This window comes from Chinchilla lanigera, unplaced genomic scaffold (assembly GCF_000276665.1).
Source record: "Chinchilla lanigera isolate Chin_1 unplaced genomic scaffold, ChiLan1.0 scaffold00007, whole genome shotgun sequence".
NCBI lineage: Eukaryota > Metazoa > Chordata > Mammalia > Rodentia > Chinchillidae > Chinchilla > Chinchilla lanigera.
This window is the reverse complement of record NW_004955408.1, coordinates 6,117,127-6,143,553: the sequence shown is the minus strand read 5'-3', so window position 1 is coordinate 6,143,553 and position 26,427 is coordinate 6,117,127. Positions and strand designations below refer to the sequence as shown.

Sequence of the window (26,427 nt, the reverse complement as noted above, 5' to 3'; positions counted from 1 at the left end):
CTGAGCTAAATCCCCAGCCCCTGTGCCCAGTTTAAAAAAAATTAAAACAAAACATTTTCCACGATGTATAAAATTAATTAGATTGACAAAGCACTACTTTTACCTACTTTCCTTTTTAAATTTTAATGTTTAGTGGCTATGTAATAATTGTATATAATCATAGGGTACCGTGGGATGTGTCAGCATGTGCACACAACCTGCGCCTGCACCTGCACCTAACTATCCTAATCAAATTAGAATAGTTAGCATTTCCATTTCCGGTTACAGCACAGGTCTGTTCTGCCCACCACAGACTCCCGCTGCCCAGCACTGAGACCTGAGACGAGGGCCTCCACATGGCCACTGAGCTCCTTAGGGAAACTCAGGCCCAAATCCACTTCTGCTGGGAAAGGGTTTGGGGCTGGATATTCATAGGATAAAGGCCCAGGGCACCTCAGGCATGGGGAAGGTGACTGTAGGTAGGGAGCTGGTGCTCTGCCTGTGTCATCCAACTTCCCCACTCCTTGTGCTATAGGCAGCTAAGTTAGATAAAATATTATAGGCAGTCAGACAGGGCCAGGCCCTCGAAGGAGCCAGAGATGAATGAGATACTTTGCAACTGTGGGAGAGACAGACACCTCCGCTACGGGCCAGACCTCAAGACAAAAGATAAAACAAATGCACCCACAAACTCCCTAAGGTTAAACATCAGGGCTTGATATTCTAAATAGGCCTCCATCACCTTGAGAAAGCCAGGGAGAGTCACTAACCCGACCTCCCCCAGGGAAAGCCCCTGTTCTGGTTCGTGCCCGAGTGCTGTGACTCGATTCTTCATTTGATCCCGATTTAATCAATATTGCCTGAGCGATTGTGCTCGTAATCTTACTGGTTGACTGCAGTTTTGTCCCCCCTCATGCCCTCCTTGTGATTTCCCATTTTTCCCACCTTGGGCCCGCCTCACCTAGTGGTTTTGCTCCATAAAAATCCCTAGGAAAGGCAGGGTCTTTGGCAACCCACTCAAGACCCCTTCTGTCTCTCAGGCAGAAGTTTTCTTTCCCCAATAAATATATTGTGCCCTTAACTCCGTTGTTCCTAAAATTCATTTGTGAATTTTAGAGAACACAAACTCGTACTGGACATCTAGCAGGCTGGGAGTTTCTTTCCCCTGTATCAGTTGCAGTGTGTGTGTTCCAAAACCAGTGGCCTCAGCATGATCTGAGGGTCGCGGTTTTGGCCTCCTGATGCCTGTGTATCACCCATCAGACCGTGCAAACCCAAGTGAAGAGTCAGCGCTTCCAACAAAAGTAGCCCTCAAGTCACTGGAGGGTGACCGAGGCAACAGCGATCATCATTACCCACATGTCAGAGGTGTCACCGACAGCAAAGCGAGTGGGAGGTGGGTGACAGGTGGCTGAGCTGCATGACCTCCAAAATTTGGGGTTTTTAAAGTCAACTACAAGCCGGGCGTGGTGGCACACTCCTGTGATCCCAGCGCTCGGGAGGCTGAGGCAGGAGGATCATTGCAAGTTCAAGGCCAGCCTTGGCTACAAAATGAGTTCAAGACCAGCCTGAACTGCAGAGTGAGACCCTGTCTCAAAAGGACAATAAATAAATAAATAAATAAAGTCAACTACGTGCAAGGGGAGCCACCGGGATTATTTAGGCTTTCCCTGAGTTCCACTGCTTTTCCGTTCTTTCCACGGGCTCTTCAAGTTCCTCTCTTCCGGTTATTCACACCCCGAGGTGTGGTCCTTGGGCCCTCTGGCCGCCTTGCTGTGTCTGCGCTGCTGGGGTACGCTCCTCTATGGCTTCCTTACGCAGCTCTCCACTTCTTCCACTCCCCTCCCCGGCTGTGTTTGCTTGCTTGTATACAGGGCTTTTCTTCCAGCGGCATTTGCCACGGGGCTGCGTTATTGAGGCGTTTGAAGCTATGGTCTTCCTCTGCGGTGCCAGCCACAGGCTGGGGCGTCTGGGGCTCACTTTGTTGTTGGGCACTTTGCATTGAGGGCGGAATTCAGAACAGGGCTGCCCCAGAGGCTTCTACTCACCCCCTTGGGTTAAAGGGGTGACTTCACCCAATCTGAACATCTGCCTGAACCCCGGAGGCACCTGAGAGTGCCTGATTATAAAGAGGGGGACATACCTTGTCTAAAACCCAGCAAGAGCGTATTTGTTAACCAGGAAAGACCAGCGTGGGTCAGGGCCCTTGGGGAGGCCAACCAGCTCTGCGGGCGGCAAGCCCTGGTTGTGAGGAGATGCGTGGTGGAGGCTGAGGTTAGACTTGCCCAGTCTCGGAGGTGGGAAACTACTGAGTGCGGAGTGGCAAAGGATTTCACATTGTTGGAGAGGTTTTAGTGAGTGCCTTCCTAGGACTGGGATAAAACTATTCTGGACAGGCGCCTGGCCTGGAGGACGGAGCAGGTTATAAAACAGGCAGATAAGGAAGGCCTGGGGCGCGTGTTAAAGGAGAGAAGGGCTGGTGTGTCTGCCAGGGGAGTTTGGGAAAGTCTTCCAGAATACAATGGGAAGCCAGTAGTGGTGGCGCATGCCTGTAATCCCAGCACTCAGGAGGCTGAGGCAGAAGTATCATTGGGAGTTCAAGACCAGCCTAGGCTACAAGGTGAACTCAAGGCCAGCCTGAACTACATAGCAAGACGCTGTCTCAAAAAGACAAAAAAAAAAAAAGAATACGATGAGGGGTGGGCATGGTGGCACATGCCTGTAATCCTAGTGCTGGGGAGCCTGAGGCTGAGGATCATGGTGAGTGTGAGGCCAGCCCTGGCTACACAGGGAGTTCAAGGCCAGTCTGAACCACATAGGGAATCCCTGTCTCAAACAAACAAACGATACAATACAATACAATGCAATGGGTCAGATCCTCCCCAGTGTCTGGTGTGGGTTTATGGCCATTAGTATTCCGAAAAACACTTATAAGCAAGAATTTGGTTGGTTTCTTGTGAGTTCCAGGCAGAGCTGCTGGGGCCATTCCCCCTGGGGAACGACTCTGAGCCTCAAGCTGAGTGACTGAGGGAGCTGTGTGTGCAGTGCTCCGGGAGAGAACCAGCGGGCCAAGCGGGCCCTGATGCCCGCTTCTGGGCCTGGTAAACCGGACTGAGACCATAAGGGGGATGCAAGAACGTTCCTGGGGCTTTTTTATGTGTTAGGCATCGTGCCAGCCATTGTACGGGAATTCTTACTCCTAAATTTTCTCACTGCTATCGGGATAGGTCAAACTAAAATAGCGGTTAAAACAGGTTGTTCTTTGAACTGGTACCTTCTCATGGGATGAGTTAAAAGTGTCACTGGATTTTTAAAAATTACATAAAAGTTATTTATTATTCAAACTTTTTTTGTTTCCTTGTTTTTTGAGACAGGGTCTTGCTCTGTAATGCAGGCTGTCCTTGAACTCACTATGTAGCCCAGGCTGGCCGCCAGCTCTGGGTGATCCTCCTGCCTCAGTCTCCGAAGTTCTGGGATTACAGGTGTGCACCATCACACCTGGCTAGAACTTATTTTTAAAGTGATAGGAAATGAGGGGCCGGGGATGTAGGTCAGCGGCACAGCGGCACCTGGCAAGCGCAAGATCATGAGCTCGATTCCTGGTGCCGAAAAAAAAAAGATAGGAAATGAGAAAGTTTTACTGTAGTGAGATCAGGAAGAAGTGGCAGTGGTGCGTTCTGCCCTTCCTCAGGGTCCTCCGGCTCTCCTTGGGGACCAGCACCTGAGTTTTCTGCCGGCCGACCCCTCCTGCTCAGCACCTGAAGGTGGATCAAATGATTCCACCCAAGGTCCAGCCCAGCGCTCAGAGCACAGCATTCTCATTCCCGGGAGACAACAGCTGCCTCTCAGGTGTTCTGACGTGCAGGTGGTCCAGGAGGAAAGGTTTAGACATCTGAGCAAGAAAACAGCCTGGGGAAGCAGCTCCATCTGCTCTTCAGAATGTACCACTAAGCCAGGATCTGTTTTTCAGAATACCTAGCATTCTCCTGGAAATGGTAAATTACAGCAAGACTACAAGCTCTGTGGACCCGGGGGACCACGTCCAGCTACATTGCAGCACCCCAGCTCTTGGGAGGCTGAGGCAGGAGGGTCACAAGTTTGAGTACAATCTGGGCAACTTTGTGAGTTAGTGAGACTCTGTCTAAAAATAAAAAAAGGCTAGGAATGTAGCTCAGTGCAAAGGCCCTAGATTCAACCCCCAGTATTTAAAAAAGAAAAAAGGTATTTTATACATTATAGCTGAATAACTATATTGATCTGTACTGACCCATGGCTTGCGAAAACTGAAGGTATCCTAGAGATCTTTTAGTCCTTCATTTTATAGAAGAGGAAACCAAGGCAGGAGGCTTCCAGTGTGGCCACACCTGAGTGAAAATTAGATTCTTGGTCTTCTGTCCCGTAGTTCTTGGTTGTTTTGTTGTTTTGGTTTTTTTTTTTGTCTTGTGGAGACAGGGTCTCACTATGTAGTTCAGGCTGGACTTGAGCTCACTTTGTAGCCCAAGCTGGCCTTGAACTTGCAACAATCCTCCTGCCTCAGCCTCCCGAGTGTTGGGATTCCAAGTGTGTGCCACCACGCCTGGCTTCCAAATTTATTTATTTATTTATTTATTTATTTATTTATTTATTTATTTATGTGTGTGTGTGTGTGTGTGTGTGTGTGTGTGTTTTCTGGTACCAGGAATCGAACTCATGACCTTGCACTTGCCAGGCAGGCGCTGTGCCGCTGAGCTAAATCCCCAGCCCCAAGCTTCAAAATTTTAAAAATATAAAAATATAACAGGCTGGGGATGTAGCTCGGTGTGAAGGCCCCTGGGTTTAGTGCTCAGCATCAATCAATAAATATTTGAACAAGGCGAAAGATTCCATAGGCGAGAAGGTGGTATGGGGCGTCGGGTGAGTGTGGGCTGGGAGGTCCTGCTCTAAGACCCCCACCCTTGCAGTTTGGCTATCGGCCTCCCCTCTTCCCAGTCCTCCCTGGCTGCCTTTCCAGGAACTTCTGCAGCTTTAGGGCAATGTGAGGGCAATGACACTTCTAACTGGAAAGCTCAGGGAGGCCTGGGGAGGCTTGAGAGCCCCTGAAATGGACCTGTGCTCTCGGCGCCCTCCCCAGCCTGCTCCTCTGCCGCCTTCCTGGCAAACACAGGGCCGCCTTCTTGCTCTTTGTCCTCCTGAGCAGCTGGAGGAGGCTGGACGCGGCCCTCTGTGGGCTCGAGGTTCTGGGCTGGAAACTGGAGATGGACCTTAAGGGATGGGAGGAGGCGCCAGGCCGGGATTCTGCCCAAGCCAGCCTCGGCCAGCCGGAGAGGCTAAGACACCCCGAGAAACGAGGGGAGTGAGGAGAAGAACCGTGTAATTCGGGGTGGGTGGAGTCAACAGGTTCTTTTTTATTTTTTTGTATCTTGAGACTCGGTCTTGCTAAGTCCCTAAATTGCCCCCAGCCAGGGAAGAACCTCCAATCCTTGTGGCCTGAGACTTCCAGAATGCTGGGGTTGGGCTGGGGATTTAGCTCAGCACACAGTGCCTGCCTAGCAAATGCAAGGTTGTGAGTTCGATTCCCGGTACCGGAGAAAAACCAAAAAAAACAAAAACAAAAACAGAGTGCTGGGGTTACAGGTCTGTGCCATGGCACCCACCCTGCTGGGACCGGCGAGGTCTAGCTGGCGGCAGCTGTCCTGCTTTCCCTTTGGCTTCCATCTCTAGATATAACCCAGTCACTCCAGTGACACGTGTCCTTGGGACACTGCCGGTAGAGTGAGGAGGACAGACACGTAAACAGCCATCGCGGGGCTGTGGTCTGGACAGAACCCAGACCCAGGGCTCAGAGAAGCTTTCTGAAGGAGTGAGGTCGGAGTCGGGAACTGAACTTTGGGAAGTGCGAGTGGCTTAAGTCCACAGGGGACTTTTCCCAGGCAGAGTTCCCGGCGCCACTGCACACGGGTCTTTATTAGAATGCCTTGGGGTGGGTGTGCGCAAGGGGCACTGAGAGGGAAGGCCGGAGGGATATGTAGCGATGTGCGAGTCACCCAGAGGAGCTTGAGCCCTGTCTGGGCAGGAAGTGTTCGGGCAGGGCACTCGACAGACAATCCGCCTACCTCGAGCTGTTCCCTTGTCCTGGAGGGGGTGACTTTCAAAAGCGCTGTCACGAGTCTCTCCTCGCTGTCATTCCTTGGACCCTAGCCATTCTGAGCTTCCCCCCTGGACCCCCAGCATGCCATGAGCCTGGGCCACCGTGCGTCACATTTAACAGCTTTATTGAGATATAAATTTCATATCTACTGTTATGGGCTGAATTACGTCCCCACAAAACATGTTACAGCACTAACCTTCAGTATGTCCAGATGTGATCTTTGCGGGACACTTTTTTTGTTGTTTTTTTTTCTTAGTCTTTTTGAGACAGGGCCTTGCTGTGCAGTTCAGGCTGGCCTTTCGCTCACTCTGTTGCCCAGACTGGCTTTGAACTCTTAGTGATCCTCCTACCTCCGCCACGCCCGGCTTTAAAAATTTTTTTTGTTTTATTTTGTTTTGTTTGAGACAGCATCTCAGTATGTAATTCAGGCTGCTCTTAAACTCACTGTGTAATCCAGGCTGGTCTTGAACTTACAGTGATCCTCCTGCCTCAGCCTCCCAAGTGCTGCAATTACAGATATGCAACACCATGCCCGGCATGGGAAAAGCAAAATTTAAAAACCCATAATATAGTCCTTAGAAAATATAGCAGTGTGTGACCTTGCTAGAAGGTAAAAATTCAAGTCAAATTCCAACATGTCTTTGGGCGCACTTTTAACAAAAATAATTGCAACATTATTTCTTAAACGTTTAAATCTTGGCCTATTAGGGATGATTGTTTTTCACTGTTCGGGATTGAACCAGGGCCTGTGCTTACTAAGCAAGTGCTCTACCACTGAGCTACATCCCCCACGCAGCATGGTTCTTTTTTAATTGTGGTGAAATAAACATAACAGAATCCACATGGTGCGTTCTTGGTAAGAGAGCAGTCGTCATCCCTGCGAGATAATGCAGGCGGCGTGTGAAGCGCTACAGTGACTACCCAGACAAGGTCTCCTGCCCGCTTCTGCCTCTTCTGTTCTAGAGAAGCCAGCCTGTAGACAAAAGCACAAGACGTTCTTATCTTGTGCTATGAAATTCATGAAGACAGTCCCCAGGGAGGCCCCCTGATGCGAGGGAATGGGGGTGGATCAGGAACCCCTCGGAGATCGGATGCACAGGGAGTAAGCTTGTTTGGAAGATCCCGGCCCAAGAATGGCGCATGCGCAGGTCCCTAAGCTAGGAGAACCCAGGTGGGTTTGCAGCCGGCTGGGGCGGGCAGAGTGCGGGCAAGGCAGACCGTGCTTTGAGCTGAAGCCTGGTGGGCTGGAGATAGGTCTCAGGGGCTTGGAGGGCCACGACCTTGAATGTGGATTTTACTGTGAATTCTGAATTCTGAGTAGGAAACTCACCTCTGGGTGAACCAGTTTCTTCGGGGTGGCTCTGTCTCCTTCACCCTGCGTCTCTGAAGGCGCCCGCCGTGAGGCCCGCAGAACTAGGTTGCAGGAGGAACACAAGACCTCACCCTGGCTGTAGCTCCTCCTGCCTCATCCTCCCTACATTTGCTCTCCCTGCCTCCCTCCCGCACAGCTGACTTTGGAGCCTTGCGCCAGGGCCGAGCTCTGCAGTGAGGAGACCTGGTGGGGCAGGGTCTGTCCCTGCCTGCCTTCGGGGGCCTCCACGGAGGGGAGGGAGGGCAGTTCCTGTGCTTCAGCTCGGCTGGCTCTGTCCCTTCCACCAGAAGCGAGCTTTCTCTGCTTTTGCGGCGGGGATTAACGGAAGTGTGTGCCTCTAGTGGTCTGTTTCTCTCATTCTCGGTTCCTTTTCTCTGATTCCCTTTTTTTTTGGTTTTTGTTTTTTTCTGAGACAGGGTCTTGCTGTGTAGTGCAGGCTGGCCTTGAACTCACGGTGATCCGCCTGCCTCAGCCTCCAGAGTGCTGGGATTACACACACGCCTGGCTTGATGCACTATTTTAAAAATTTAAAATAACACAAGATGACCTGCTCATAAGAACTTCAATACAGAAGTACGAAGGAGAGAACATGAAGGTCTCTGTCATGTCTGTCTTCCATGGCTCTTTGTCCCTGTCTGGGACACTAGCATTATTTAAGATTTTTCTGTGGGCCCAAGTCTCTGCTGGCAGCCCTCCTGTATATGTGTGACTAGGTCACTATCTTTTTTTTTTTTCTTTTGAAATAGGGTCTCGCTATATAGTCCAGGACAGCCTTGAACTCACTATGTAGTCCACACTGGTCTTGAACTTGGGGTGATCCACCCATCTCAACCTCCCAAGTGCTGCCATTGTCACTGTACCCAGTTAGGTACCTATTTTTGTCTTTCTCTTCTCTCTATCTCTGTTTCATTCTAATTCTCATTCTAATTCTACCTCTTATCAAAGTATAGTTTCTTGATAGCTAAAAACATGACTTCCATACAAATAAAATATAAGCCATGTCCATTAATAAGCAAGATGATACATCCGATGCAAGGGAAGGTCTAAGAGAGTCTATGTAGAGGGCACGGAAAGAATGCTGAGGAGAGGCTAACAGGTCACGCACAATACTGGTGCAGTCCTACAAAGCCGCAAAGCCGCGACCTCTGGAGTTCTTTTGTGTCCCCGGGCAGAAATCTAGGCGTTAACCTGTAACTTCAGAATCAGGGTCCTAATCAATAGCAAACAGCAAGCTGGGCAGAGCTAATCCCCGATGATCTTTGGACGGGCTTGAAGACCCTGCTCCAGTCCCGCATCCACGAACGAGGGATGTGGAGCCAGCCTCTTGTCTTTCCGTAACTTTTCGTTTCGTTTTTTTGTTTTTCTTCCGGTACCAGGAATCGAACTCACGACCTTGCGCTTGCCAGGCAGGCACTGTGCCGCTGAGCTAAATCCCCGGCCCTTTTGGGTAACTTTTCTACGCGTCTTTGCTGTGCCTGTCTCTTCCTCTCTCGCGCCTTTCGCAGCTGTCTCCCCGTCTTGATGAGCAGAGGCCCTTCAGCCGCCTTTCCCTAGCGCTTGGCTGGGGTGGTCCCAGAGCTCGGGGCAAGGACACAGCCGGGTCTGACCCCCTGCCCACGCCTTGCAGAGCTGGAAGGAAATCAAATGGAAATTCCGAGTGCTCGGAGGAGAGGAGAGGAGAGGAGCGGAGCGGCGGGCGGGCGTGGGGACGTGGCAGGGAGAGGGAGGGCCGGGAGGGCCTGGGCCGGGGCAGGCTCCTGGCTTCAGCTGCCTGGGGCGGAGATGATTTCACACCACAAAAATGTCTGAATCAGGAGAATAAGCGACTCCCTCCCCTCGGGCTGGGCTGGGAAGCCGGCCGCTCAGTGGGGGAGGGGAGGAGCTAGAGACCTCGCTGGGTAAGTTTATGGGTGACAGGGTAGGATCTGTCACGGCCCCCTGGGGGTCTCAGAAAGAAGGACTCCTCCCACTTTGCAAGTGAAAGGGCAGAGTGCAGCCCTGGAGAGGGAGAGTGACAGACAGACAGACAGACAGACAGACAAAGGGGACAGGAAGAACCTCCTCAGGCGCTGCCAGCCAGTGCGAGCTCTGCATGAAGAATCCTGGGGAAGAAAAAGGACAGGAGAGTAAGAGAGAAGCAGAGAAGCAAACCTGAGTCTCAAGACGGAGGCCTTTGTGGGACATGGCTGAGCCATTTTAAAGCTTTTTTTGTTTTTTGGAGTCAAGTTCTTGATCTGTAGCCCAGGCTGGCCTTGAACTCACTATGTAACCCAAACTGGCCTCAAACTGGCAGTAACCCTCCTGCCTCTGCCTCTCAAGCATTTTATTAACTGTAGAATCCTTGTTTATAATTAAACTAGCCAGATAGCTACCTCTAGGGGCACAAGCGGAAGGGGGAGTCTGAGCGTATCATCTTGGTCCTCGTCACCCGCAGTTTAGAAACTATGACCTAATGGTACCCTCATGTTACACATGAGCAGCGATGGCCCAGGGAGGGTGAGGATCTGCCCACATCCTTTACTGTCTGCATGAGGAGCAAGGCCTTTTGCCTTCTTGTCCAGTGCTTTTTGGGTGTGTGTGTGTGGGGGGGGTTACTCACTATATAGACTTGAGCCCACAGCAATCCTCCTGCCTGGCTTCCAATGCTCGTTTTTAAGAAGTTTGGAAAGACAGAAGGAAGAAGAGAAGAGCTGGGCATGGTGACGCACATCTGTAATTCCAGCACTTGGGAGGCTGAGGCAGGAGGATCACTGTGAGTTCAAAGTCAGCCTGAACTACATAGTGAGAGCCTGTTTTAGAGCGAGGGAGAGAGCAAGAGTGAGAGCAAGAGAGAGAGAGAGAGAGAGAGAGAGAGAGAGAGAGAGAGAGAGAGAAGAAACAAAAGGAAACAAAAGACTGAGTCACTTTAAAGTTTTCAAACTCAAGAGGTTAGATGGTTTTTCTCCGGAGGAATGTGAAAGGGGATATTTTGTTCTCTTTAAAAAAGAAAACTCCAAATAAATAAATAAGAAAACTCTCCTCTCCCTGGAACTACCTAGGCCGTGTGCATGCACATAACAGTGTCACCTGGAGCTTAAGCAGCTGCCTGCTGTTATCAAAGACAAAGGCAAATTGGGAGTTCAGAAGTCCAGGAATGCGTTTCGCATAGCCAGCCAAAAACACTTTAGGTCCAAACACAAAGCAAAAGCAGTTCCCATTAATCCTGAAAAGATTAGGGTTAATGTGAATAATAAGAGTAAATGATGCTTTTGTAAACATTCAGAAGGAGCTTGCACCCTTCCCCAAAAGGCTCACCTGGAACCTCTGCAGAAAGAGCTGATTAATCAGCAGCATCACGAAAACGAGCCAGGTCACGTGGACGGAGCTGCAAGATTAATGGCTTCGTTGTAAAACAGCGGAGATGTAGCAAATTCCCCCAAAACTCAAAAAGTATTTTATACGAAAAAGGAGGAGGAGGAGGACATGGAGAACGAGGAGGAGAAGGGGAATCCAGGCCTAAACTGGTAGCCCAACAGAATTCTCCTGCAGATGGGTTTTGTTTGGAGCAGAGACCCTCTGGCGTGGGGCCAAGAGCCTCTGCTTTTCAGCTTGCCGGAGGCTGTCCTTCTGCCGCTGTATCTGCACAGAGGGGCTGCTCGCCTGTCCTGTCTGTCTGCGCCCAAAGAAGCTGCATCTGCCCCCGCATCCTCCATCTCTCCTCTGGGGAGGTGCCCGGCTGGGAGACAGAGCCCCTTCCTCCCGCTTCCTTGGGGAAGGAAGGACCACAGGCTGCCTGCCCTGAGTGACCAGACTTCAGGTTTGGGGAGCGGGGTCAGATGTCTTCTTCCAAGCTCCTTGTTCTTTTTTTCTTTCGTTTTTTGTGGTACTGGGGATTAAACTCAGGGCCTGGTGCATGCTAGGCCAGCACCTACCACGGAGCTACATCCGCAGCCCCCAAGCTCTTGCCCCTGGGAACCCTCGCCCCGTCCACTGTGGCCAGGATAGTTTGGGACAGTCCGTGTCTTTGGACAGATCACTCCTTCTTTCTAAGGCTCATTTTTTGAATGAAAAGCCAGTGACCTCAAAATACATTAGTGCATTTCAAAGATTTTTAAGGCGCAAAATCATTTTTAGACATAAAATCTTAGGCAAAAGTTCCATATGTTAAACAGATCACTGGGTGAAGCAGGATGGGGAGCCGGGAGCAGGACCTGTCCCCTTGTCCCCTTAGCCCCTTGAGGTTGCAGCTGCTCAGCAGCCACTCCCAGGGGGGTCGTGGAGGCTCAGGGCTCAGGACGGGCGCAGGAGCCAGCAGTGGGGAGAGGGACACGGGGACAGTGCCGGATCCACGTCAGCAGAGGACAGGGAGGCCAGCTGTGCCTCAGGACGCAGGGAGGAAAGGGGATGTGGCCGGAGTGGGCATAGGGGCTGAGATGCCTTGCCCTGATCTTCCTCCTCCACATCTGTCTCTGGCCCTGAGAGCATGGAGGGATGGATGCGTCTCCAGGCTGCCCTGAGGGTCGGCTGAGTCACAGCTTGGCTGCCACGTCCCTTGCTGGCAGGTCCTCACTATTCCTGGCTTCCCAGCTGCTGGAACAGAAGAGAGGCTTGGTTTGCAGGCCACGTCAGGAAACATGTAAGGGCTGCCACGTTGTCAGGGCTGGGCTCTCGGGCCTTCCTCCTTCCTTTGGAAAAGATTTCCAGGCCTGTGGGGTTTCAGAAGAAAATTGGTGCCTGCGTGTGAGTGTTCCCTGGACTCTCACCAACAGCTGCAATTATTACAGACCTGGGGCTTGGGGAGACAGAACCAATCCACTGCCGAGCCCTTTGCCCTGCCCAGGGCAGCGGGGAGGCAGCGGAGGCCAGAGGGAGCCCTGCACCGGCAGTCATGGGTACTGGGCCTGGAAACAGGCTGTGAAACTGATAATACAAACCTTTAAAAAAAAAAAATTCTTAACCTTTAGAGAATGTTTGTCCACATCATCTATTGATGGGTTTTTTGGTTTTCTTTTTCTTTTCTTTTTTTTTTTTTTTTTGGTCTTTTTGAGACAGGGTCTTGTTGTGCAGTTCAGGCTGGCCTTGAGCTTACTTTGTAGCTCAGGCTGGTCTCGAACTCACAATGATCCTCCTGCCTCAGCCTCCAGAGTGCTGGGATTACTAGTGTGCACCACCATGTCCCGCCTGCTGACAGTACTTTCTTAGTATGATTTAATAGAAAGAACTGTTAATAGGCCAAAGAATTAGCCTGAGTCAAGTCTCAAGGCCACTGTTTACTGGCTGGGGGGCCCGGAGACAGGTCACTCCGCCTTCCTGAACCTCAGTTTTCTCTTGCAAACAAGGGCATAGGATCGAACAAATGTTTCCCAAAGTGTTGGTCCACAGATCACAATGCTGTGGGACAGCACCCCCCCAGGGACATGGGACCCCCCCCCCCAGGGACATGGAACACAACTTTGAGGAATATGTTCAGAAACTCAGGAGAAACAGGGCTCTGGGGTCTCTCTCTCTCTGCAGAGCCTCTCAAAGCTGTGGACATTAATGGGCCTCCTTCCAGGAGGAAGGCGGTAAATGCCTTCTTTCTCTAACTCATTTTTGTACCCAGCTTCTCCTTTCCAGATGATGTTACAGAATTAATATTTCATGGGACGCATATCGAATTAGAAGACCTAATCATGAGACAAACATTTTTGGAGTGCTTGAGGCACATAAAAGTAGGACAAATGCATTGCACATATTACCTCATTTAACCCTCACCAAAATGTCAGATCCTTGTAACTTCACACTGAGGAAACCAAGGCTGGAGGTTAAATAGCATACCCCAAGTTTTCTCAAGTTAAATAACTTGTCCCAGGCTTCGAGTTCAGAGATCTGACCCCAAAGATAGGCTGCTTAACCTTTACTTTATATTTCTTTTCTTCTTCTTTTGGTCTCACTCTGTAGTCCAGGCTGGCCTCAAACTCAAGATCCTCCTGCCTCAGCCTCCTGAGTGCCGGGATTACAGGCGTGCACCACCACATCTGACTTCTACTTCTTGACTCTCTAAGACCCACGTTCACTTGAGTCTTTACACTGACTTTGAACCAAGAAGGGCCATGTGTGATAATCATGCTCCCTTCGTGGATAAGGAACCCAGGTGGGGACAGGAAAGGTGAACTGCCTGGCTCTAACCAGGACTGTGGGACACAGGTCCTACTCAGGGCAGAGTCCAGATCGGAGCTCCACGGACACTTCTCCTTGGCTTGTACCAGCGGGAGAAGGTGCAGCGGACACCTCGCTCACCTCCCGTGCCCTCAGTGGAGGGCTCTGTGAGGCGGAGGTGGGCCCGCAAACTCTCCGAGGAGCCCTGAGTGGAGGCAGCTGGTGTCGCTTGGTCTTGGACCAACTGTTAGAACTTTGGACGTCTAGCTGCAGCCCCGCCACGGGCAGCTGTGTGACCTTGGGTAAGTCCTCCTGCTGCCCCGGCCCAGGCCACGCCTGAGGTTTCTGTTTCACACACTAAATAAATTGTGCCACTCAGCGAGATGAGGGGGATAAACGTCCTTTGTACGCTGCAAAGAGGGCGAAAATCTCCAGCTGCTCAGTGGGAGTGTGGCAAGTACGGAGGGAGCCCGAGGTCGGATTTCACCCTCCTTGCCCCGGTCAGCGGCCACTCTGCCCGGGGACCAAGGGCGCGCCGACAATGGGATCTTTGTGCCCTCCAGCCAATGGGAGGGCCTGCCGGGGAAGGATACAGTAACGAGGCACCGGCTGAGCCAGACCCGCTGTGCCCGGTGCTTCCTAACTTGGCAGCCCCGACTCCGCGCCAGACGCACAAAGGTGCATTTAAGCATTCGGACACACAATCCTCCGCCCGGCCTCTGGAGGCCTTGGAGCAGACAGAGGGGGCCGCAGCCCTGGATCACTGGGCTCTGGAAACCTCCCCTTCCCAGGCATCCAAGGACAGTGTGGGATCAGATAGAGGCCTTGAGAGAACAGGAGGGAGGCCATCCGCTTGTGGCGTGGATGGGTCTGGGACAAACGGGAGAGGGAGCAACCTGAGCGAGGACACAGGAAGCAGAGGTGTCTGGAGTTGAGGACCCTGTGTGGACTCCTGGCTTACCACTAGGAGACCCCGGAGAAGCTGTTTAGTTTCTGCTCTTTCATTCTTCATTTTAAAATAAGAATGATCAGCCAGGTGTGGTGGCACAAGCCTATAATCCCAGGACTAGGGAGGCTGAGGCAGGAGGACTGCCAAGAGTTTGAGGCCAGCCTGGGCTACACAGTGTTCAAAGCAAGTCTGAACTACATAGTGAGACACTGCTTCTAAAAAAATAATAAATTAAATTAGAGTGATCATGGTATCGGCTGGGTGTGGTGGCGCATGCCTGTAATCCCAGCACTCGGGAGGCTGAGGCAGGAGGATTGTTGCGAGTTTGAGGCCAGCCTGGGCTACAAAGTGAGCTCAAGGCCAGCCTGAACTGCATAGCAAGAACTTGTCTCAAAATTACCAAAAAAAAAAAAAAAAAAAAAAAAAAGATCATGGTACCTATCTATGGTGGACAAATAACATCCTTTCTTGGGGCCGGGGGGCGGAGATATAGGGGGGCCGGGGATACTGCAAAGTGGCACAAGTGCCTGCCTGGCAAGTACAAGGTCCTGAGTTCAATTCCTGGTACCAAAGGAATAAAAAATCCCTTCTCAAGATATCCATGTCCTATTGTCCAGAACCTATAATTATGCTTCCCTACATGGCCGAGAGGACTTTGTAGATTAAGCTGAAGGTTTTGAGTTGATCATCCTAGATTATCCAGATGGGTCCAATGTGATCTCAAAAATCCTTACGAAATGTAGGCAGAGAGTCAAAGCCAGAAAAAAAGATATGAACACAGACACGGGTTGGGATGATATGCTTAGAAGGTGGAAAGGGGGCCACACACCAAGGAATGCAGGTGGTCCCTAGAGACTGCAAAAGGCAAGAAAAAACAAAAACCAAGAACTAGCCAGGCACAATGGCACATGCCTGTAATCCCAGCACCTTGGGAAGCTGAGGCTGGAGAATTGCAAGTTTGGGCCCAGTGTGTGTAACCTGTCTCAAAATAAAAAATAAAAAAAGGCCGTGCAGGAAGCAGAGGCAGGAAGACCACTGATGCCAGCATGGGCTACATCGTGAGTTTAAGACCAGCCTGAACTACATAGCAAGACCCTGTCTCAAAAATCAAAAAAACAAATAAATAAATGAATGGTTGGGAACGTAGCTCAGTGCAAGGCCCTATTCAGTCCTTAGTACCCACCCCCTAAACCAAACCAAAACAAACAAACAGACAAAAAAACAAAAAACCAAGAAAACAAATCTCCCTCAAGCTTCCAGAAGGAATATAGCCATCTGAGGCCTTGATTTTACGGCTTCTGACTTTCAAAACTGTAAGACAACATATGTATCTGTGGTAATTGATTACAATAATAACAGGAAGCCAGTGTACCACCTACATGTTGTGTTGAAGATTATAGAAGTTTACACGCAGAGAGATTTTCCCAGCATCTCCGCCTTGAAGTTGGATATTATTGTCTCTTTTCTTAGTTTAGTCATAACTGCTCCAATGGGATCTGGTCCTTTTCAAATCTTTAAATTTTCACATGTGAAATCATTAGTATTATTACTATTACTATTATTGTTTTTTGTTTGTTTGTTTTTCGGTACCTGGAATCCAACTCACAACCTTGCCCTTGCCAAGCAGGCACTGTGCCGCTGAGCTAAATCCCCAGCCCCTGTTACTATTATTGTTATTACTATTATCAGAAAGGTGGCTCAGAAGCTCCAGCCCGGAAAGCAGAACCACTGAGATCTTGCACGTTTCCCGTGCATGGCCGTAGGGGCTATTTCTTGGCTTTCTGCTCGGCTGCTTTCCTCCCTGGTCAACCAAATCTACAAAGCCTCCATCCATTTCCAGAGTCCAGACTGCACATTCCTGTCCGGGTCTTGCTGTCCCTACACAGGGACCCTGGTTGTCTGCCTGGTCCTGGCCCCAGTCCAGCTCCCAAAGCTGCGACCTCAGGCGGCCCAGGCAGCAGGGGCCGGAGTCACTGAGCAGAAAGACAAGAGGTTCTTAGAGGGCTTGAGGACCCACCTCGGAGCTGGGGCCCAGGAGACCCGGCTTGGAGCCCCGGTTCTGCCGAGTGAGTGAGGCCTCAGTTTCCCATATCTGCACTCTAGGTTCTTTTTTTTTTTTTTTTTTTTTGGTTTTTCTCCGGTACCGGGATGCACTCTAGGTTCTAAACCCTCCCTGAGCTCTTCACAGTACCTGCTCTTACACTCACTGAGGTGGCAGAGGAGGGAATATTCAGTGTGACTAAAGGAGGGGAGGAAGGACAGGAGGAAGGGGGAATCTCCATCCTGAGGTTTTCCATTTTTATTTTTTGGCAGTGCTGCCGATGGAATCCTGGGCCTCGCGAGTGGCAGGTGGACTCTCTGCCCCGGAGCTCCAGGGGCTGGGGGTGTAGCTGGTGCCTCTGCCTCCACTTGTGGAATGGAGACAGCAGGAAGACAGAGTCTTTGCTCTTAACGCTGTGTCCCGGGCCTGATGCGAGGCGCACACGGGTGGGCAGAACGGCGGATGAGGCGGCTGATGCTTGGGAGGCGTGGGAGCCGGGCTGTCCCCCTGCACGCACCAGCTTCCCCATGGCAGGGTCCCGGTGGGGCACCCCTGTGCCCTCAGCCTGTGGTAGGGTGCTGGTCCAGGTACTGCCCGGAAGAGGCAGCTAGGGTGGCTGGAAGGGGTCTTGGGCAGGCAGCAGGGACCCCAAGGGACTGACTCCTCGTTTTGTGAGGTGAGAAGATCTATCTCATGTTGGATCAGCAACACGCCTCACTAAGGAGAGGCTGCTGAGTGGCTGTGTGGGGCAGCCGTGGGGTGCTGAAGGTGACCACTCCCCCTATGCATGGTTCCAGAACTCGGCAAGCCGGAGAAGGGAGCCCTTCAAGCTGCTAGGAGCCGTAGGTGTTAACAGCCTGTGCCCAGGATCTGCTATGATACGGTTCATCGGGACCTGCGGTCGCTAGGCTTGGGTTTATTTATTTCTATTAGCTAGTAGAATTAGACATCAAATGATACCAGGGTAGGAGGATTTATCCTGATGACCTTTCCATGCTGGTTTTAATGTAAGTATAACTATACAAGCAGAGAATCCAGGAAAGCATGGCCAGAGAAGGAACTAAAAATTAGATTTTACATGAACGTGCCGCCTCGACCTGGAAGCAAACAAACCAACAGCAACAGCAATCACAAAGCAACCCTGAGCATAGATACACCCAAACAACTCCCTGCAGTCGGCTGTGCAGGGTGAGAACCGCAGCCTAAAACATTTTGTGTACAATGAGAAAGCTCTTGATCAAAGTATGCGTACATTGTCGAGGGGGAAAGAGATGTCATGGTCTGAGGTTCACAAACGGCAGAGCTAGAGGAGAATTTAAGAGAAGGTAGAATATAGTGATGAAGCACTCAAGCTCTTGTACCTGGGCTTTTTTGTTTTTTGTTTTTACTGGTGGATATTGAACCCAGAGCTTCCCACATGCTAGGCAAGTGATCTACCCTGAACTATAGCCCCAAGGCTTTGTATTATTTTCATTTCTGAGACAAGGTCTCAGTGAATTGCTCAGGCCGGCCTTGAACTTGCAATTGTGAGTCACTCTTCACAGTGGCTGGGATCACGGGCAGAGACAAGTACCACGCCCCGCACAAAACTAGATTTTTATTTTTTTATTTTGGTACCGGGAATCGAACTCAGGACCTTGTGCTTGCCAGGCAGACACTTGTGCCCCTGAGCTATATCTAAAACTGGATTTTTTAAAACAATTAATTTTAGTAGTATATGTTGATAGTATATAGTGATTAGTTTGTTGGGAAGTTGCTAGATGTACACAACTCATTCAAACTTGGGTTTGGACCCCTGACTTGCCGTGTGTTTGGGCAAATTAGCGATCTGAACTTTATTTTCCACATGTACAAAACAGGGGACAGAATCATCTCTGCTTCCTCAGGGTTAGTCAGGAGCTCTGTGCCAAGACCTTAGCTCAGTGCTCCATGTAAAGCGTGTGTTACCAAACGCTGGCTGTCGGTGGTACTGTTCGGCTGTCCAGTTGGTTTTACTGATGGAAATCAGACAGGGGCAGCGATGGGTGCAGAGTCACTCAATGACTCGAAGTGGGGCGGGGGACAGCACCCAGGTCTCCGACACCTGGCCCAGGAGGCTTCTCTCCCTTCCTGTAAGGCCTGGGTGGTGGAAGGAGGACCAGCCTTAGTCCCACGCTCCTCAGTCTGGGGCAGAGTCAGCCTTGCCACAGGGTCTCCCGCTCCCCAGCATACTCCTGTCTTACACACAAAAGCTTCCAAGTTTCTTCTCCAAGGAATTCTGGTTCAGGTGGCCCCTCAGGGGCCTGGGAATGGCTCCCCAAAGGCACCTCTGCCCCAGAGCTTCATGCAGCTCCATCCAGCTTCCCAACTCCTGAACCAAACGCCACCCTGGCCAAGGACTGAGAATTTTCCCTTTGGCTCATCCTCATCAGAATTACATCATGTTAGTTTGTGAAGACAAACACAAACTTCAGCTCATTTTAGTCCGCACAATACCTGGGAGCCATAGCACCCAATCCTACACAAACACCCATCTATCCAAACGGCAAAACGGGTATCCAGGAAGCCCACAAGCACCAGGATCCATCCCCCGAGAGCTCTGGGTCCAAGGCCAAGAAAAGGACTTGTGGGTAGGTTTGAGGGTCTCTCGCAGCCTGGCGCTGGGCATTATTCCAGACTGGAATTCTACGAAGAGAAAATCCTTCTTTTATCTGATGAGTAGTCTGAAGTCCATCTATTTATTGAAAAAAGAGAAGTGGCTGGTGGTCCACAGTGCCAGCCACTGTTCAGCACAACCAGAGCGTGGCAGCGAGGAAGCCGTGTGGGGCTTCTGTCGAGTGGGGGAGACAGGTGGCTTCTGATGGTGACAGTACCAGAAGGAAACGAGGCAGCGGAAGGGGATGAGCCCTGCCGGAGAGAGAGGCAGGGAGGTGCTCAAGGGGGTGGTCAAGTGGTTCCTTCTGAGGAGGTGACATTAGAACAGAGCCCTGAAGGACAACAGGAAAGTCAGAAGGCAAAGTGTCTCTGGCAGAGGTAAGGGCCAGTGCAGAGCCCTGGGGCGGGAAATCTTCGGAGTGGCTGAGGCGTTCAGAGGAAGCTGGTGCGTGGGAGCAGAGTGGGGGAGCGAGGATGGCAAGACAGGCAAGGCACAGTGTGCAGCAGCCTATCATGAGGACGTTCTCCTCCTCTCTTCTTGCGTCATTCACACCCCATCTACGCTCAAGGTCCGCCTCTTTTTCTGAAGTTTTGGTTTTTTGTGACGGGGGGGTCTTGCTATGTAGTTCAGGCTGGCCTTGAACTTGCTATGTAACCTCAAATTTGTAGCAGTCCTCCTGCCTCAGCTTCCTCAGTGCTGGGATTACAAGCGTGCTCCACCAGCCCGGCAAGGTCTACCTCTTCTAAGACACCTCCCCCAGGTGGAGCCCCGGGGAGAAGGCTTCAAGTCTGTATCTTCCTCATGCATGTGGTTGTATGCCTAAGGCCGGTCCTATCAGCAAGATTCAAAGTTCCTTGAAGACAAGAACCCAGAATTAATCCTTGTACGTCCCAAAGGGACAGGCAGGCAGAAGATAGTAGACCAAGACCTGCTGCACTGAAGAGCTCATGTTCTGTAATAATAAACCAGGCTGGGCGTGACAGCACACACTTGTAATGCCAGCTCTTTGGTGGCAGAGGAAGGAGAATCTCAAGTTCGAGACCAGCTTGGGCTCCATAGTGAGTTCAAGACTGGCCTGGATCATACAGTGAGAGCTTGTCTCAAAAACAAAACAAGGGCCAGGGAGATAGCTCAGCGGCACAGTGCCTGCCTGGCAAGTGCAAGGTCCTGGATTCAACTCCCGGTACCAAAAACAAAACAAATAAAAACAAGAATGAACCTAACTCAAATGTAGAATTGGCTTCTTTAGTATCACAGTTGGTGAGTCATCTTAGGCAAGCTACTGACCCTCGGTGAACGAAAATGGCTTAATAATCAAACTTATGTCAAGGGCTTGCTATGAAGATTAGAGTCTCCGTGAACCTCGGGCAACATTGTTGCTATGATTATCGGTCACCTTATCTGGAAGTTTAATCCCTCTGTGCCTAACTGGAGTTCGAGCAGACGTTTTAGGACCCTCTCCCACATGGCCGAGGACGATGTCACTAGCGGCAGCTGGTTTTGTCTGTGCAAAGTCCCAGGGTTGCGTCTGTCACACACACACCCTGCATCGCTGCAGCCGGCTCAGCATTGCCCAGTGTTAGGGAGGGCTCTGTGAAGGGTTCCTGGGGAGCCCTGGGGGAACCCGTGCCTGCTCCAGGGCCCTTGAACGAGGAGAAGGCCTGCTGGTGATTCCTGTGGGCCTTCCAGCCCTGGTGAGTCTGCTCAGGCAGCAGGCCAGGCAGGCGGCCTTGGGGTGTCTGGTCAGGACAGCCCACCGCAGGGAGAGGAAGAAAGAAGAGACAGAGATAGCCTTGGCTCTGAGGAGAGGAGGAGGCAGGCCAGGGGAAGGAGGAGACAGGGGAGGAGGAGGAGGAGGGACTGCGGCCGAGGGGGAGACAGACCCAGCCCAGAGCTCTGAGTGGCTTCCTGCTGCCTGTGTCTAAGCCCCTCCACATTCCTGCGCACCGCCAGACCGCCCGGACGCGCTCTGCCGCTGCCTGCCTCTGAGGTAGGTGCCACGGCCGCCTGGCCGGTCCCTTCCGGAGCTGCCTCAGCCCCGACAGCTGACCTCGTCTCCGGAGAGGCAGGGGAGCTCTGCTGGGGATGCTCACCTCCATCCGCTCGGGTTCCCTGGCTTAAATTACGGATGCGGTCCCTGACCGGTCCGCCTGTCTGTCGCCTGTTGCTTTTTAGGAGGCGGACTCACAGTGGAACCCCTTTTAGGTCTGCAGGAAATAATCTCACTGTGTCTTTGGGGAATCTCTCTCTCTCTCTCCCCCCCATCTCCTCTTTGCCCCCTATGGGACTGTGGCAGTCTCCTCCTTTCCTGGGAAGCTGATCCTGTCACAGTTGCAGCAGGGACTGGCCCCTGGCTGGCAGCCAGAGGCGTCGTGTGCCCTGTTCCGGGAGGACAGACCTTCCAGACTTGGTTCTGAGTCAGGGGCACTGTTTTCTAAAAAGAGACTTTGCATAAATGATGAGCTCTGAAAGGCAAAGGTGAGGCTTTCCCCTCATCCCCCTCATGCCTTCCTGCTTCTCCACCCTGGCGCCGGGCAGCCTGAAGTGGCACTAGGCTCCCGGGCTTGGGTAGTGCACCCCCCGCCTCCCCAGTCATCCCAGGAACCCGCCAGCCTTTACCGAGTCTGGGTCTGAGCAACCCCCACACCAGACTCTTCTGACCGAGCACAGGCTGGGCGTGGGGTGCACTGGAAGCGGGTGGGGAAGGTAAGACAGAGCTCGGGCCCTTCCACACCCGGTTTTGAGACATGCAGACTCCGCACAGGGTTAGGTCCAGCCCGTCTGGGGTTAGGTTGGGGTTCACCCTCTCCATGCACCCCCTTCCCTGGCCCTTCTCACCCTGCTAGTTGTGGACTGGACTTCTGTGTCCTGAAGGACACTCAGGGAAAGGGGTGTTGGGGTGAGTCTCCCCAAAAGGGACCAGGGAACCGAGGGGCGTGCATTTTCTTCCGGAAGGGCACTTCTTTGCCTCGGAGGCAACACTTTGAGCAGTAATTCTCCAGGGTTACATTCCTGCACCCCTCAGCGCTGGTGCTACAGCGCGGAGCAGGCCTTAGGTGGGAGGGCAGGCTGTCTGAGGAGCGATCTTAGCTGAGCGGCTCCCTGGATTGGGGTTCCCCATCTGTAAAGTAAGAGGATTGGCCTTGGGGTACCTGGGGTCCTCTCAGGCTGTTTCAAGGAAGGTCTCTTAACTAAGTCCACAAACAGCCTTTCAGTGGGCTTTAAGGTGTCTACAGGTTCCTTCAAACGGTGTGCATAGTGAAGGGAGAGACAGGCAGGAGAGGTGTTCGCTGCTTTCAGGCTTAAGATAGTTCCAGAGGGATCCCTCTCCCCCAGAACGACCAGAGGGCACGCTGCGGGGGTCAGAGCGGGGGAAGGGAGACAAATCTGTATCTGCAGGATGAAAAATGTCAGATGGGAGTGGCTGGGGAGAGAGGTAACCAGCGGCCGTCAGCTGCCACATCGACAAAGCCCAGCGCGGGGGAGGGGGTGAAGGAGGCCTCGGAGAAGGGATCAGCTTCGAAAGTTTCTCCAAGTCCCGCCCACTAGGGCTCTTCCCAGCCGTGACTCACTGTGCCAGGAATGCGCGTTGCCACGGTAACCTCTTTCTCAGGGTCCCTGCCTGCTGACAGGGAGGGGACACGGAGAACAGTGAGAAAGTCAGGCACAACCTGAAGGTCCCCCATGCGTCCTCAAATACAACCACAGGGACGCATTCTAGGCCCTGTCTTTCTGATCCCCGAACTCCCCAAGGAAGCCCAGGACTGTGATCAGCTCCCCAAAGTGGGAGTTGGAAGATGTCAGCTTTTGTTCTGATTGCGAGGAATGTGCCGTCTGACCTTGAACTAATCGCTCTCCTTTCTGAGCTCCAGTTTTGAGGTCTGCTGAAGAGCAGACAAGGTGGCCCCTCAAGACAGGGAATGGAAGGCCTCGGATGATGTACTGCAAACAGCTTTATAAACCCTAGTGCCTCTTTCTGAGGTGATGGGTTTTAGAACTAATAGATTTACCGTGTCCAAAGACCTGGTGAAATCATTTTTTTTTTCCCCTCTGCTAGCTACATCATTGTGCATGTGCGTGTGCGTGTGTGTATGTGTGTGTGTGTTGTATGAAACTTCCCATTATTAAAAGCATGGACAAGCATGTTTCTTAAACATTGTATCATTTGAGTTCTTTTTTTTTTTTGAGACAGGGTCTCACTATGTAGTTCAGGCTGGCCTCGAACTCACTATGTAGCCCAGGCTGGCCCTGAACTCAAGGCGATCCTCCGTCCTCAGCCTCTGGAGTGCTGGGATGACAGGCAGGCATCACCAGGCCTGGGTTAAATTCATTTTGATTTGGGGAGTTCCTTGTGTATTTTTCCCCTTAGAACTTCGGCTGCAGGTATGAAAGGAGCGGGTTTGAACTCAGGTGGGTGACCTGGGGAGAGACGCTACCCTTCTCTGGGCTGTTTCCCATCTGTTAAATGCAAGATCTAAGCTCGTGGTCTCCAGAGACCCTTCCAGCCCCACGGGCCTGTGACCCTACACCCTGGCAGCGGCTTTCCTTGGAAGGACTGGCCTCTACCTCTTGTCAGCAACCATTTTCTCCTGTCAGTGGCAAAAAGGAAACAAGCCAGGAGGGGCCTGGCTCGTTCACCACGCCACAATCTATATTCAGACGCCTCAGCCTGCAGCAGAGCTGCGGCTTGCTCTTCACCGCAGCAACTTTCTTCCAAAAGCAAGTTATAAATAGGAAAGACGACGGAGGGCAGGAGAGCATTTGGCTCTGCGGTCCGTTGGGTGGATCTGTGAGGATGCAGGGACACACGGGGGCAGCCACAAGCCCAGGGACGCAGGGGAGAAGCCTCGATGTCCCCATGCGGGAGCCACCGGCTGAGCTAAAAATAAAGGCGTCCAAACGCGAGCAGACACCAATCGCACCCTGTCCCCAGACGCACAGACACATTCTCCACGCACATCTTCGCGTGGATGAAAACTTTAACCCTCGTTTCTCACAGGCCCACGCGGACAGACGCTGAGTCAGGGTGCAGGGACCATACACAGGCACCATCGCGTGTGCAAACACACGCACGGAGTACCGATCACAACACAGACACAGCCGTGTAACATGCACAGACCACCCGATACCCTTGTATTTCACACAGAGAAACGGAAACTCAGGAAGGGAAAAGGACTCACTGGAAGTCACCCAGCAAGCTGGGGACTGAGCCACGCCGTCCAGATGTGTGTCTACCCCCCCCCCCCCGCCTTGGCTGGAGAAGGCTCACACACCGTGGTCCAGGGGCACAGGCCCTGTGGATAAGTAAGCAGCAGCTCATCCGCTCCCCTTTGCAGGCCTCAGGGTCTGTCCCAGCCCACAGGCGTGTGATGAGCCCCCAACGCCCAGCAAACGTGGCTGATAAGTGGCTGCTCGTTTGGCCACTGGCCTCCTCCCTGACACCCGTCTCACAAGGAGAGAAGGGAAGGCGTGCCCTGAGCTCCCGGCCAACCCTGGGCATTAACGAAGCTACCTCTTCCTCCAACACTGAACCGGGGTCCTTCCCTCCCTCCCACCCTCACCTGGGAAGCCAGGACCAGCAAGTAGTGACCTGACGGAATCATTTAGGAAAACAGCCTCCTCCTTCGACTGGGGATGTCCTCCTCGGCACAGCAGCTCTGCCCTCACCAGTCAAGCCACAGACCTCGATGTCGCTGAGAAAACAGGAATAGGAGAGACAGCAGCTCTCTCCAGAGCTGGGTCTGTTCAGAAACTTGGTATTAATATTCACCCCTCTTACTTAGAAATCTATCCGGGCCACTGTGTGTCAGGTATAGCGTTAGGATCTAGACTTATCAGAAGACAAAAAGAAAGCAAGGCCAACACTTAGAGACCTCTGGACATCTGGAAGCTTGGTTCAGACACCAGCCTGTTGTATGACCTGGAGTGAGCTGTTTTCCCTCCTGAGCCTCAAGTTAATTATCTCCAAAATAACAGACATGGCAAAGATCTTTCCTGTAGCCTGGCAGTGCCAATTCATTGGGAGTAGGCAGAGGAGCTGTGTGGGGGATTCTGATGCCAGTCCAGACTTTGGGGGTGAAGGTCATGTGACAGACCGCTGTCCGCCACATGCCCAACACAGGGAAGCGGCATATGTGCCTCGTGCTTGTCGTCTTTGGGATCTCTTAGGGGTTGTCCCAAGGGACAGCCTGGACTCTGTTATTTCTTTTCCTCCATTTGTGGTCACCCTAGGGGGCGCCAAGGAGGACGCCCGCAGCTCCACCCAGCACTGAGTTAGCCAGAGCCACAGTGAAACGTGGCATTTTAGGCGAATTTATGGCATCTCAGCGGGGCTGATTCCAGCCTCAAACTCAGGAGCTGCCTCGGAGTTGGCCCCAGAACCTCGCCCATCCTAGGCTTTCGTGTCCATGTAGCCTGCCTTAGTGCCCTCCCTCCCAACAGAAATACAGTATTAGAAGAGAAACCAGGGAGTCAAGGCAGCTTCTGCCTGAGTTGACTCAGTAAGTCTGAGTTAGTCTGCAATCCCAGCACACAGAAGAAGGCTGAGGCAGGAGGATCGTGCGTTCAAGAACAGCCGAGGCGACATAGTGAGTTGCCCTTAGGGACCTTAGGGACTACCTTCCAACTGCGCCTAGGAGAAGCTCAAGGGTCCCTCAGGCTCCAAGTGCGTAGACCCCCAGAGCCCCAACTCCACTCCTGTGCTACCTTTTTTTTTTTTTTTTTTTTGGTGTGTTTGTTTGTTTTGACACAGGGCCTCACTATGCAGTTCAGACTGGCCTTGGACTCACTGTGCAGCCCAGGCTGGCCTTGAACTCGCAGTGATCCTCCTACCTCAGCTTCCTAAGTGTTGGGATCACCGGCATGCGCCACCTGTCCCCCCAGTTTTACCTACTTTTGCTTTTTAATTTCAAGCTTATTCACTGAGCCATTACATTCCCATGTTTAAACAAATGCAGATTGCTGCTGTCTGAAATAGTGGGCTTCGTATAGGACTTCACGGAGAGAGAGGATCCTCTGCTTCACATGACTGAAGGATGAAGCAGGCTCCCCATTGTAAGGCCGCCCAGGAGCTGAGGTCCAGAGAGCAGGAGTTCACACAGTGCCTGGGAGCAGTCTTGACTGGCTCCCAGGACAGGGGCTCAGGACTTCACAGCACGAGGCCACTTCCAAGGGTCTGCGTCTGATCCTGGAGCACGAGCAGGAATTT

General features: G+C 52.0%; 1 protein-coding gene and 1 long non-coding RNA gene across 4 annotated transcripts in view; one reads left to right on the top strand and one right to left on the bottom strand.

Annotated features, from left to right (window-relative positions):
* Positions 1-6,600: 6,600 nt before the first annotated feature.
* LOC102021735 lies at positions 6,601-25,952 on the bottom strand. Its single transcript, XR_001232266.1, has 5 exons — positions 24,782-25,952; positions 21,314-22,341; positions 10,773-10,842; positions 7,437-7,519; positions 6,601-7,079 (listed from the first exon to the last, which is right to left on the bottom strand). It is a non-coding gene; the product is annotated as an uncharacterized LOC102021735 (long non-coding RNA).
* Sparc (secreted protein, acidic, cysteine-rich (osteonectin)) overlaps positions 21,094-26,427 on the top strand; it is a 22,338-nt gene continuing 17,004 nt past the window's right edge. For 2 of the 3 annotated variants that reach the window (XM_005376167.2, XM_005376166.2), the window contains exon 1: positions 21,095-21,210. The gene's annotated coding sequence lies outside the window, so the exon portion shown is untranslated. Of the gene's footprint in view, positions 21,211-26,427 lie in introns of all 3 variants that reach the window. The other variant, XM_005376165.2, reaches the window with a different exon arrangement.